General features: G+C 44.8%; 1 non-coding gene across 1 annotated transcript; it reads right to left on the bottom strand.

Moving 5' to 3' along the window:
* Positions 1 to 12176: 12176 nt before the first annotated feature.
* Positions 12177 to 12248, bottom strand: TRNAY-GUA. The gene has a single exon. It is a non-coding gene; the product is annotated as a tRNA-Tyr (tRNA).
* Between the last annotated feature and the right edge of the window lie 966 nt (positions 12249 to 13214).

Here is a 13214-nt window from a genome sequence, read left to right as displayed (position 1 = left end):
AAAACTTGCTCAAAAGCTACTATTTCTATACCTTGCCTTCGGACGTCCGGTCCTTCTTGATTGCCCGGACGTCTGGCCACTTCCGGACGTCCGGCGTTCCACAACAAAATCATTTCTACGGATGTCCGGAACTCTCCGGACGTCCGACACTTTCACAACAGAAGCATTTTTACGGACGTCCGGACCCTCCGGTCATCTGTGCTCCGGATGTCCGGCCCTGCTCGGACGTCCGTATCCTGTACACTGGGTTGTGGCTCACATTTTCACAGTGGTCGGTCGTCCGATGACTGTCGGACGTCCGGACCTATTTGTGCCTCCGGACGTCCGACGTTCTCCGGACGTCCGGCCCATCCTGTACCCAAAACGGTCACTTTTACCCACCACCTATATATATATACCTTTCCCTTCCACAGGAGAAGGTTGACCATTCACCTTGAGCCTATCAAGAACACTCCTCACTCTCTCTCTCATTCATCCACACTAAATCCTAGATTCCCAAGTGTTCTAGGAGCATTTGAGAGAAGTTCTCCAATCAAGTGATAGATCCACTTCTTCCCCTTCTGTGCACCAAAGGAATTCGTGACTCGAGCAAGTTTTGAGCTTTTCCCCATCGTTCTTGTTACTCTTGGAGGTTGGAGACTCCTAGGCGGTAGGAGTCATTGGAGAGGAATCGAACTTTGTGATTACCCTCGGAAAAGTTTGTGAGGGTTTGGAGACCACCCCAAGGTCTACCACTAGTGGTTGAGAAACGCCTCCGTGGTGTTGTCTCAAAGGGAGAATAGGGTGAGCCTTCGTGGCATTGGTGTGCCTTCGTGGTAACATCCACCTCTCTAACGGTGACTAGCTTCCCTCCAAGGAAGTGAACATCGGCATACATCCTCGTCTCCCGGAGTTGCGGTTATTCCTAACCCTAACTCTCTACTTGTGGTTACTTGTCTCTTTACACTTACGTACATTATATTGTGCTTGCCTACTTACGTGTTTGTGTTGTTTGCTTAGTACCTTGTGCTCACGTGCAATTGTTAGGCTCATCTTCATATTACGCATTATTGCCTAAAATTGCCAAGTAATAAATAAAATTTGTAATTGTACCTATTAACCCCCCCTCTAGGTCCATCTCGATCCTTTCAATTGGTATCAGAGCCTCGTGCTCTATTCTTGTGGCTTAACCGCCCTAGAGCGAGATGAACCCAGATGGGACTCCCCTAGTTGTAGATCTAAGGATAAAGGCGAGGTTTCTTCGGAAGTCAAGTCCTTTACGTCTCAGGATCTAGAACGGGCCCTTGCTAAGCAAAAAGAGGAGCATGATGCTTCTCTTGAGGCCTTGGTCCAACTGAGATTAGCCACGTTGTCCGCGGTGCTTGCACCACACTCAAGTGGTGTGGGTTCGAGGCCAACCGTGCCTACATCATCACTTGGTCAACAACCTCCTAGCAATGAACACACCAGTGTTCCTTGGCTTTATGCAAGACCTCAGGTTGAGAAACCAAGATATAATCCTCAAGGCAAACCTCCTTTATTTAGTGCTACTTCTGATTTTTCTTTGTGGAGAGTTGCTATGCAGGATCATCTTCGACATGGAAACGATGAGATGCTGGAGATTATAGAGTATGGCTATCATGTGGTTGATCCAAAGAACCCCACACCAAGAGAAATATATGACAAGAACCTCAATGACACGGCAATCATGTGTATAAGGAGAGGTATGGATGAAAAGCAAAGGAGACCGTTCATACACATCAGAAGTGCCAAGGAACTATGGGAAAGTATTATACGATCCAGGACTGGCACTTCTACCCTCCGGAGTGCTCAATATGAAATTGCCAAGGGGCAATTGCAAAACTTTTGTATGGAAAAAGGTGAAACCCCCAATCAACTCCTTGAGCGTCTCTTGACTCTCACTGCGGATATTGATTCATGTGAGTGTGACAAGACACAAAGATGGATTCAACATGACTAAGAGGTTTCTTGTGGATAAGTTGCTTCATGCTCTTGCTCCATATCATCATCAAATGGTGTGGGATATAAGACAACACCATACCTTCAAGAAAATGACTACATATGACATCATATCCACCTTCCAACTATTTGAAGAGTCAAAGGCTAATGCCACAAAACATCTTGCCATGCATGGTTCCCCATCATCAAAGATCAATCTTGCATTGAAGGCCAAGCAAGTATGTGAAGATGAGCAAAGTGAAGAAGAAGAAGAAGATGATGATGATGAAGATGGTAATGAGATTGACTCCGATGAGGGCCCTTCGTATGAAGACATGGCTCTTTTTGTCAAGAAGTTTAGCGCCGGAAAATTCAAGGGAAGATTTCAAAAGAAGAAAGTAAGAAAATGCTACAACTGTGAAGAAACCAATCACTTCTCCAACGAGTGCCCTTATGAGAAGAGAGAAAATAAACCAAGGTTTCCCAAGACCTTTTCCAAGAAGAAGTTGCCAAATCCTTTGAACTCCAAGCTCAAGAAGAGAGATGGAAAGGCAATGGTTGCTCAGGAAGAATCTGATCCGGATGATGTTAGTGGTGTTGCCGGAGTTGCTCAAGACTCTCAAAACACGTTGAGGTTAGTAAACAAGAGTGGTGACATGGTCACCTACAACTACATGAAAGATTACAAGGGCAACGCTCACAAGTGCCTAATGGCAAAGGCCATGGTTGAAGAAGGAGAGGACCAAAGCTCTTCTGACAAGGTCAAGGTAACTCCACGATCAAATCCTCCTCTTTTCACACCTTCTACTCCTAGTGATGAGTATCTTGATGCGGAGGATAGCTATGAGGATGATGATCTAGATGATCCTATGATTGCTAAACTTAATAAGTTCATGTGCTCCCTCAAAGGAAAGAAACTCACTATGTTTCGTATGCTTATGGAGATGGTGAGTAAGCACACCATCACCATTAAGGAACTCGAAACCCTCGTCACCGAGGAAAAGGAAAAGTGTGAAATCCTTGAGCGGAAAGTCCAATATGAGGAAGCACGAAATGATGAACTATGCTTAAAAATTGGTGCAAATATTGATGTTCACACTAATGATGTTGCCTCCTTAAAAAAGGCTATTGACTCTTGCGAAGAGTTAATGAATGATAAAAGTAAGCTTGTGAAGTCTCATGCTTCTCTATCTAAGGATTGTGAGCTTCTATCCGTGTCTCTCAAGACTAAGGAAGGAGAGCTCACCATTCTTAGAAAGAGTTTTGAGACGCTCAAACTTACTTATCTTGAAACTTTAGCCAAGGCTTACTCTTCCCCTATTATAAATGTTGATGCTTGTGCTACTAACTCTAGTAGTGATCTAGCATCTATTCTTGAGGAAAATCGTTTTGTCAAGGCTCAAATTGAGAAAGGTCTCATGACATGTGCTCAAGGGCAAAAGAATCTTGATGAGATTTTGAGTCAACACAATGAGGTGTTTGCCAAAGAGGGACTTGGGTTTGACCCGAGCACAAGCAAGAAGAAGACGTCCTCCCAAAAGTGCACAACTCCTCTAAACGAAACATTTGTAAGAGAAGGGCACAAGGAGAAAGGTAAGGTTGTGAGTGGGAAGGCCACAAGGGGCATGCCCACTCTCAACAAGCCTAAAGAGTTCATGCCTCCTTCCTATGTACTTCGTAAGACTAAGGATGGAGAAGTCTTTGCAAAATTTGTTGGTCCTCGAAATGCATTCCGGTTCTATGCTATTTGGGTCCCTAAGACCCTTGTAACTAACCTGAGAGGTCCCATTGCAAAATGGGTGCCTCTAACCAAGTCCTAAATTGTGTGTAGGTAAGCTTCTCCGGTGGAGTGAAATGGGTGATTGATAGTGGATGTACAAATCATATGACCGGAGATAGCAAATTGCTCTACGATTTCATGGAAGCAATTCAACCATTCATGAGCATTATGTTTGGTGGAGGTTCAAAAGGACAGATCGTGTGTGTAGTGCATGCATAGCCGGGAAGCAACATCAATCAAAGCACCGACCCAAGAACATAGTATCTACTTCAAGGCCCCTGGAGCTCCTTCATGTGGATCTTTTTGGGCCTCCTTCATGGGATAGTCTTGGTCGAAAAAAGTATGGGCTTGTCATTGTTGATGATTACTCAAGATATACATGGGTGTTCTTCCTCAAGTCCAAGGACGAAACGAAGATCACCTTCATTGATTTTGCCAAGCAAGCCCAATGCAAGTTTGACAAAGAAATCCGGGCAATAAGAAGTGACAATGGCTCTGAGTTCAAGAACTATACCTTGGAAGAATTTCTTAGTGATGAAGGGATTGAGCATCAATATTCAGCTCCATACACTCCTCAGCAAAATGGTGTAGCCGAAAGGAAGAACCGTACACTTGTAGAGATGGCAAGGTCCATGTTGGATGAATACAAATCACCACATAGTTTTTGGGCCGAAGCTGTCAATACCGCATGCCATGCATCAAACCGGCTCTTCCTCCGCACTATATTGGAAAAGACTCCATATGAGCTTCTAACTAGAAACAAGCCAAATGTCAAGTACTTTCGTGTATTTGGGTGCAAATGTTTCATCCTCAACAAAAGAGAACGGTTAGGAAAATTTCAATCCAAAACAATTGAAGGTATATTTGTTGGTTATGGATCAAACTCTCACGCCTATAGAGTCTACAACAAATCCAATGGATGTGTTGTAGAAACTTGTGACATGGTGTTTGATGAATTTAATGGCTCCCATGGGTAGTAAGTTGATCTAAGTGATGTAGGTGAGGAAGATTCTTCTCAAGACATTTTGACCATGGGTGTTGGTGTACTTCTTCCTATGGAACAAGAACCTCATGATGATGAAGAAGAAGATGGAGGTCTCACACATCATCAAACTACTTCAACATCCATACCACCACAAGCTCCTATTGTTCAACCGATACCCTTAGCCCATGTTGAAGAGGATGATCAAGTCTCTCTTAATGATAATCATCAAGAACAAGATCATCATCAAGAGCAAGAACAAGAAAGTCCAATCATTGATGATGAACCTCAACAAATGCAACATGAACACGAAGATATTCCTCCACACGTGAATGATCCATATGTTGAAGATGTGGATGATGGACATGAAGTTGAACCTCGTGAAACCCTCACCTCCATCATGCCTCGAGTGGCCGGTCGTGTTGATGTTGACAAAATCCTCACCGGCATCTCGGAAGGTAGAGTCACTCGTAAACATTTGACAAACTTTTGTGCTCACTTCTCGTTTGTGTCTAGTATTGAGCCACTCAAGGTACAAGAGGCATTGATGGACAACGATTGGCTAGTTGCTATGCAAGAAGAGTTGAACAGTTTTGAACGCAACCAAGTGTGGTCATTAGTCAAGAGGCCATCTACCGAGCACAACGTCATTGGAACAAAATGGATTTTCAAGAACAATCAAGATGAAAATGGTGTAATCATTCGCAACAAGGCAAGGTTAGTGGCACAAGGGTACTCACAAGTTGAAGGTTTGGACTTTGGTGAGACCTTTGCCCCCGTTTCCCGTCTTGAATCCATTCACATCTTACTTGCTTATGCCGCTTTCAATGGTTTTACATTACATCAAATGGATGTGAAGAGTGCTTTCCTTAACGGTCCTCTACAAGAAGAAGTATATGTGTCACAACCACCCGGGTTCGTTGATCCCTTTCACAAAGACTATGTGTATAAACTTCATAAGGCTTTGTATGGCCTCAAACAAGCACCTCGTGCTTGGTATGATCATCTGAAGAAGTTTTTACTCGATGATGGTTTTGTGAGAGGGGTGATCGATCCCACTCTTTTTACTAAGAGGGACAAGGGTGATTTGATCCTATGCCAAATCTATGTAGATGACATCATTTTTGGTTCTCCTAACATTCATTTGTGCAAGAAGTTTGCAGCTTCAATGACCAAGAATTTTGAAATGTCACTCAATACGGATTTGAAATTCTTTCTCGGATTTCAAATTCAACAATTTCAAGAAGGAATTTTCTTATCTCAAGCAAAGTACCTCAAGGATATTCTAGAAAAGTTTGGTATGTCTGATGCTAGTCCATGCAAGACACCCATGCCAACCAAAATTACTCTCACTAAAGACACAAATGGTACTCCTTTCGACCCATCTACTTACCGCTCTATGATTGGTTCATTGCTTTATCTTTGTGCATCTAGACCAGACATCATGTTCAGTGTATGCATGTGTGCTAGATTTCAAGCTTTCCCTATGGAAAGTCATCATAAGGCGGTTAAGCATATTCTTAGATACCTTGTTCACACCCCAAAGTTGGGCCTCTAGTACCCCAAGGATGCTAAGTTTGATCTCATTGGGTACACGGATGCGGATTGGGCTGGAGACAAAGTGGATCGTAAGTCCACATCCGGTGCATGTCAGTTTCTTGGACGATCCTTGGTGAGTTGGTCCTCGAAGAAACAAAATTGTATTGCTCTATCTACCGCAGAAGCTGAATACATTGCTGCCGCTAGTTGTGCAACTCAGTTATTATGGATGAGGCAAACTTTGAAGGATTACGGTATCACCTATAGAAATGTGCCTCTTCTATGTGATAATGAAAGTGCCATCAATATTGCTGAGAACCCCAAAGATCATCTTCGCACCAAACACATTGATATTAGGTATCATTTCTTGAGAGATCATCTTGAAAAGGGTGATATTCACATTGATCACATTGGCAGAGATTTTCAACTAGCAGATATCTTCACCAAACCTTTAGATGAAGCAAGGTTCTGTCGACTTAGGCGTGAACTTGGTATCTTGGAGCTTGACAACATTATGTGAAATCTAGTACCCATTCATGCATGAATCTAATGCTTGTCATGATGTAGGCATATACTTAGGGGGAGACATTCAATTCATGAATGTTCTCACCCTACTCAATGCATAAAAAGAACCAACACTCTCAAAGTAACCATGGGTCTAGACCTATGGTGCTTTAACATGATGGAGTAGTGACTATGCACTCAAAGTTCAAATCTTTCCATGTCATGTCATGTCTACTCAGACATTGTGGCATTAGCCACCACTTGTAGTATATGGCTATGATTGGGTGAGGTAGGGTATTAGTTACTACATAAATAATTTTTTTTACTGTGGACAAAAATTGCCTTCTCCTCATCATGATCAGCACTTGCACCTTTGCCTCCTGTCAAACTTCTGGCGTCGGACGTCTGTAGGTTCCGGACGTCCGTGTGGTTCTTCAATGCCGGTCGTCCATAGGCATCCGGACGTCCGTAAATTCTTCTTTGATTACCATCGACCGGTCGTCCGGCCTCTCCGGACGTCCGTAAAATCCACTCGGGTTCCCTTAGTTGGCCTAGACGCCGAAACGACGGACATCCGTAAGACTCCGGACGTCCATAACAAACTTTCTGTTACAATCTGTCCGGTCGTCCGAAGCCGTCGGTCGTCCGTAGAATCATCTCTGTCATCCTCTACTTTCTGTTGGTCACGACTCCGGTCGTCCGGACGCATATTCGACTCCGGACGTCCGGACGTTTTTACTGGCCACTATATATACTGCGCGGTAGGGTTTCTCAACTGACCACATCCTCTATCCGCTCGTTCCCCACCGCCGCTGCCACTCCTGCCGTGTGGCCACTCACCGCGGCCGCACGCCGCCATGCCCCTCGCCGGGGGCTTCTCTCCTCCGCGGATCTGCAACCCGCTTGGCGCTGCTCCAGCTCGTCCAGCCCGTCGGCCACCTGCTCCAGCACGCCGCTCGTCTCCTCCGTGTTCTTCCTTTCAAGGTAGGGCACAACCTTCCCCCATCATGCATTCACCCTGATCTATGGAGGGGTGTTGATATGTGCCTTCCTTCTCCCCTAGGTCATGATTCCTCGGTCCAAGCACTCAGCTCGCAAGCAAGTCGCCGGAGGGCCGGCTCGTCCGTCTCATCGTGGTGGCTCCGACGACTCCCAGGAGGAAAATCGCCCTCGGAAACGTGCCACTCGTTCTCCCAGCTCATCCAGTGATTCCTCCTCGGAGGGGTCGGACTTTGAGGATGAGCTTGAGGAGGTGGATCCGTCCCCAATGGTTGGTGTTCGCGTCGCTGCACCCAAGCCGGGCACTCGTCGTCCAACCTTTCACCCTCCTCCTCCTCCTCCGGTGCAACCCCACGGTGATGCTCGCCACATCTCAATTGAGCCTCCACTTCCACTCGGCCGTCATATTAAGAGTTTCAACAAGGTGCCAAAAACTTCATATCTTAAATTGCATCGTGATGTAGATCAATTTACTGTCGTTAGGGATTCTCGGGATAGTCGCTTTCGCACAAATGTCCAAGCTAACATCTTCACCACGATTGTCATCCCTAAGGGCTTGTCACTTCATGTTTGCATTGATCTTGAGCACATTCGCACTCATCCAGAGAAATATCCGGGAGCCATTGAGCTCATTGAGTCGTCCAATCTAGCTGCTCCATTCGCCTTTCAACATGATTTTAACCACGCTGCCATCCATCAGTTTTATGCCACATGTTACTTTGCTCCTGATAACACTGTCACATGGATGACCTCCGACACTGCACTCACAGCATCTTATGCTCAGTTTGTCACTGCCCTTGGATTTCCCGACACTGGGTTCAAAATCCACAAGGATGACCCCAACCATAAGCCCAAGGGCATTGCGGTCTGTGCGGATCTCCTTAGACCCATATCAACTTTGTCTGCCACTGAAAAACAAAAGGGTCTAAACCAAGTCTCCATTTGGCGCTTTCCATTCAACATCATTTATCAGTGTATCATCCGCACCATCTATCCCAAGATGGGTGACAAGGGCTCCTGCAGCAGCTACTACATTGATCTCATGCATCGCCTCTTCGCATCTTCTAAAGGGAAGATCAATGTTCCACACTTTCTATGGCATGAGATCCGCCTTGCTAGCTTCCAGCACAAGAGGGCTTTTCCTCATGCACCTTTTATTCAGGCTTTTATCGAAAGTGTAGCTCCCTTTCCTATTGCCCGCACTCATGTACATGAGCGATGGGTCATTCCCGCTCACATGGCGGCTGATCATGTTCCTCCTCCTCCCTCTACTGCTACTCGCACCGCCGCTAGTGTTCCTTCTCATGCTACCCATCCTCCTTCCAGTGCTGTCCCCTTTGGGCGCATTGCTCGTTTTCTTGGGAAGGCTCACTCAGTCATGATGAAGATGTTCACCTACCATTTCTCCCAACACCACGATGTGGTCACTCGCATGGTCACTTCCAAGAACGCTCTGAAGGCTCGTCTGAGAGACTCAGGAGTGTATGATGTGAGTGAGGATGAGCGTCTTCCTGCAGACCCCCCTTCTGACTTTGGTTTTCCCTCCGGTCCTGAGTGGGCTGATTTATTCAACGAGGTTGGTGGCAGTGGTGTTCATGATGATGATGATGAGGATGATCTCTAATGCTATTATGTTTTCCCCCTAGTTCTCTATTTTCTTTGGATACTTGATGCCAAAGGGGGAGTAGGCTCCATATGCATGTTATTCTAGCTCATTATGTAATCAAACTTATTGTTATGGATGTGTTTTAGCTTGTACTGAACCTATGTTATGAGTTTGTTGAATCTGAGATTTGGTGAATCTACATGTGATGAATTTATATAAAGTTTAACTCTTGATTATCGTGTGTATGAAATTTGGTTATACTGGAGGCATCATTTTGAGGGGGAGCCCTCATCACTTTGTTTTAGTAGTATCTATGGTATCACTTTGAAGGGGAGCTCGCTCGCTACTCATTCTTATTATGGTTATTGAGCTCCACAACAAATACTTCCGATTACTATTATGAGTATGCATATGAGTTGTCATCAACTACCAAAAAGGGGGAGATTAAAAGTGCAATCATGCCCTTAATCATATTTTGATGTTGATGACAACACATATGCTCGGGACTAATCATGTTTATCAAGTATATCTCAGGATTATGTTCCAAAGACCGTGTGCATGGATCATGACTAGGGACAAAAAGCATATAACTCAAGAATGGAGATACAAGATGTTGACTTCATTTATGTTTTGTTCTTGAGTATAGGGATCCCGCACTATTAAGAGGGGATCGATGGATCTAGTGAAAAACTTGCTCAAAAGCTACTATTTCTATACCTTGCCTTCGGACGTCCGGTGTTCTACGGACGTCCGGTCCTTCTTGATCGCCCGGACGTCCGGAAGTGACGTCCGGCCACTTCCGGACGTCCAGCGTTCCACAACAAAAGCATTTCTACGGATGTCCGAAACTCTCCGGACGTCCGACACTTTCACAACAGAAGCATTTTTACGGACGTCCGGACCCTCCGGTCGTCCGTCTTCCGGATGTACGGCCCTGCTCGGACGTCTGTATCCTGTACACTGGGTTGTGGCTCACATTTTCACAGCGGCCGGTCGTCCGATGACTGTCGGACGTCCGGACCTATTTGTGCCTCCGGACGTCCGACGTTCTCCGGACGTCCGGCCCATCCTGTACCCAAAACGGTCACTTTTACCCACCACCTATATATATACCTTTCCCTTCCACGGGAGAAGGTTGACCATTCACCTTGAGCCTATCAAGAACAGTCCTCACTCTCTCTCTCTCTCATTCATCCACACTAAATCCCAGATTCCCAAGTGTTCTAGGAGCATTCGAGAGAAGTTCTCCAATCAAGTGATAGATCCACTTCTTCCCCTTCTGTGCACCAAAGGAATTCGTGACTCGAGCAAGTTTTGAGCTTTTCCCCATCGTTCTTGTTACTCTTGGAGGTTGGAGACTCCTAGGCGGTAGGAGTCATTCGGAGAGGAATCGAACTTTGTGATTACCCTCGTAAAAGTTTGTGAGGGTTTGGAGACCACCCCAAGGTCTACCACTAGTGGTTGAGAAACGCCTCCGTGGTGTTGTCTCAAAGGGAGAATAGGGTGAGCCTTCGTGGCGTTGGTGTGCCTTCGTGGTAACATCCACCTCTCTAACGGTGACTAGCTTCCCTCCAAGGAAGTGAACATCGGCATACATCCTCGTCTCCCGGAGTTGCGGTTATTCCTAACCCTAACTCTCTACTTGTGGTTACTTGTCTCTTTACACTTATGTACATTATATTGTGCTTGCCTACTTACATGTTTGTGTTGTTTGCTTAGTACCTTGTGCTCACGTGCAATTGTTAGGCTCATCTTCATATTCCGCATTATTGCCTAAAATCGCGGAGGTGTCGTGCATTCGGTACTTGATCGGTTGGATTGCGAAGACGTTCGACTACATCAACCGCGTTACATAACACTTTCCCTTTCGGTCTACGAGGGTACGTGGACACACTCTCCCCCTTGTTGGTATGCATCACCTAGATAGATCTTGCATGATCATAGGAATTTTTTTGAAATTACTGCGTTCCCCAACAATTATCTAGTTTTGTTTTTCATTTTCCCAAAACTTGCCTAACACTTGATAACTATTTGCATCAACCGCACTTGAAACCTTGATTCACTGGGTGTTGATGAGCCAATACAAGCAAGCCCAAGAGCGTCCATATGGAATTATGTTCTCATAACCAAGGTAATGAAGAAAGACAAGAAGGGGCCAAGGGATTCTGGCAAGCTGCGCTAAGGCGTTTTTTTCTTCTACACAACATCATTTCTTTGCATGAAAACATGGCAAACTCCATGAAGGCAGTCCAGGCAATTCCCACACATAGCATAGGGCAAAAAAACATACAAACATTTCTCAGGGGTAATCACAGGCATAATTTCCAAACAAGTCACAGATGAAACACTAACAACTCAAACTCAAAACATAAGCAAGTCATGCACACAAGATCTACACCGTGACACAAATTATAACAGGTAAGTCATACATAATGAGAAAGGAAACACATAAACACAAGGTGTGCATGCACAAAACATGAATTGGCTTTTTTCAAACAAGTTTGATGAACTATTCTTATATTCTCTTGAAGGGGCCTAATTGGATAGTTCTTCCTAGATGTCTAAAAACACGTATATCAGCCTATCATCCTCTACAGAATATAATATACAATTTTAAGTAACTAATCTATTAGAATAGCAGTAACCATGTAATGTATGCATAACAATTCTGTCAAAGAATATCCGTGATGCCAAAAAGTACATAATGGGATTGAGAAGGAATAAAGCTAATAAGGTAAAAAAGAGAGTAAATACTAAGTACTTGCGAGATGGTGTGGAAGGCCAAGATAGTAGTTGAATGAAGAAATAAACATAGAAAGAAAAAAAACAGGGCCCAACCGGGTTCGAAACGATGACCTATTGATCTACAGTCAATTGCTCTACCACTGAGCTATGGACCCATTAATATTCTTTCATTTTACCGTACTATATATATATATATAATTACACAAACAATAAGATTGGCTATAGGCCGGTATCCTTGTGTTTAAATATTAATTGGTTCACTATCTATTGTTAATGCAAATTTAAAATTAGTTTGCATCCTTACAGATTTAGATATGGATTAGAATCTAGTGTTTTTTTTGCATGATAATACGTGTCTCATTTATATCATAAGGATCATAGTACAAGTCATGTACGCACCGACCTGGCAAAACTGGAAAAATAACATAACGCTAGCCTTGCACAAAGGAACACCAGCCAAGGAGTAAAATTACAAATAAGACCGAAAAACCTCAGAGCTTGACACCAACGCACGTCACTTGTCTATGGCATATCCACAACAGCCACCAAAGAAAAAAAATGACGGATCACATCCACACCCAAGCTCAATGTAGCTCCATCGTCGATATGCAGCTTTGCGGACCTCCAAGGTGGCTCACCAAAAGCGAAACTATTACCGTTGAATGAATCAGACCGGGGCAACACCCCGGACACACCATCAAACTCCAGATCTGGCACCCATACATGACTAAGACGCCGGAGGAGGAAATCATACCTACCATCCACGTACCACGAACCCATCACACGATCCACCATCTTTCAGATGCCATCGATGCAGACTATAATTTGCATCCGTCCCTGGACTACCTCTGAAGCTCCGCGCCGACGCTGGAGAAAACGCCATCACAAAGACGGAGCCCGAGGACACAGATCCACCACGAGGATGCCGCCACCGCCGTACCATCCTTGCTTGAATAGACTGGATTTCAAATCCATCCCCAACCATAGGATCGATCGCCTTGTCAGAGTAGGATCTGAGAAAACTTTATTCAGCGCCACCACCGCCGCCGCCGAAGCAAGACGATGAACAGCCTAAAAACTAAGCTACTTTGGCCTAAAACTATCCACACATGTGGATCCGG

This window comes from Triticum dicoccoides, chromosome 5B (assembly GCF_002162155.2).
Source record: "Triticum dicoccoides isolate Atlit2015 ecotype Zavitan chromosome 5B, WEW_v2.0, whole genome shotgun sequence".
NCBI lineage: Eukaryota > Viridiplantae > Streptophyta > Magnoliopsida > Poales > Poaceae > Triticum > Triticum dicoccoides.
The sequence above is the reverse complement of the archived record's forward strand: the minus strand, read 5'-3'. Positions and strand labels throughout refer to the sequence as shown.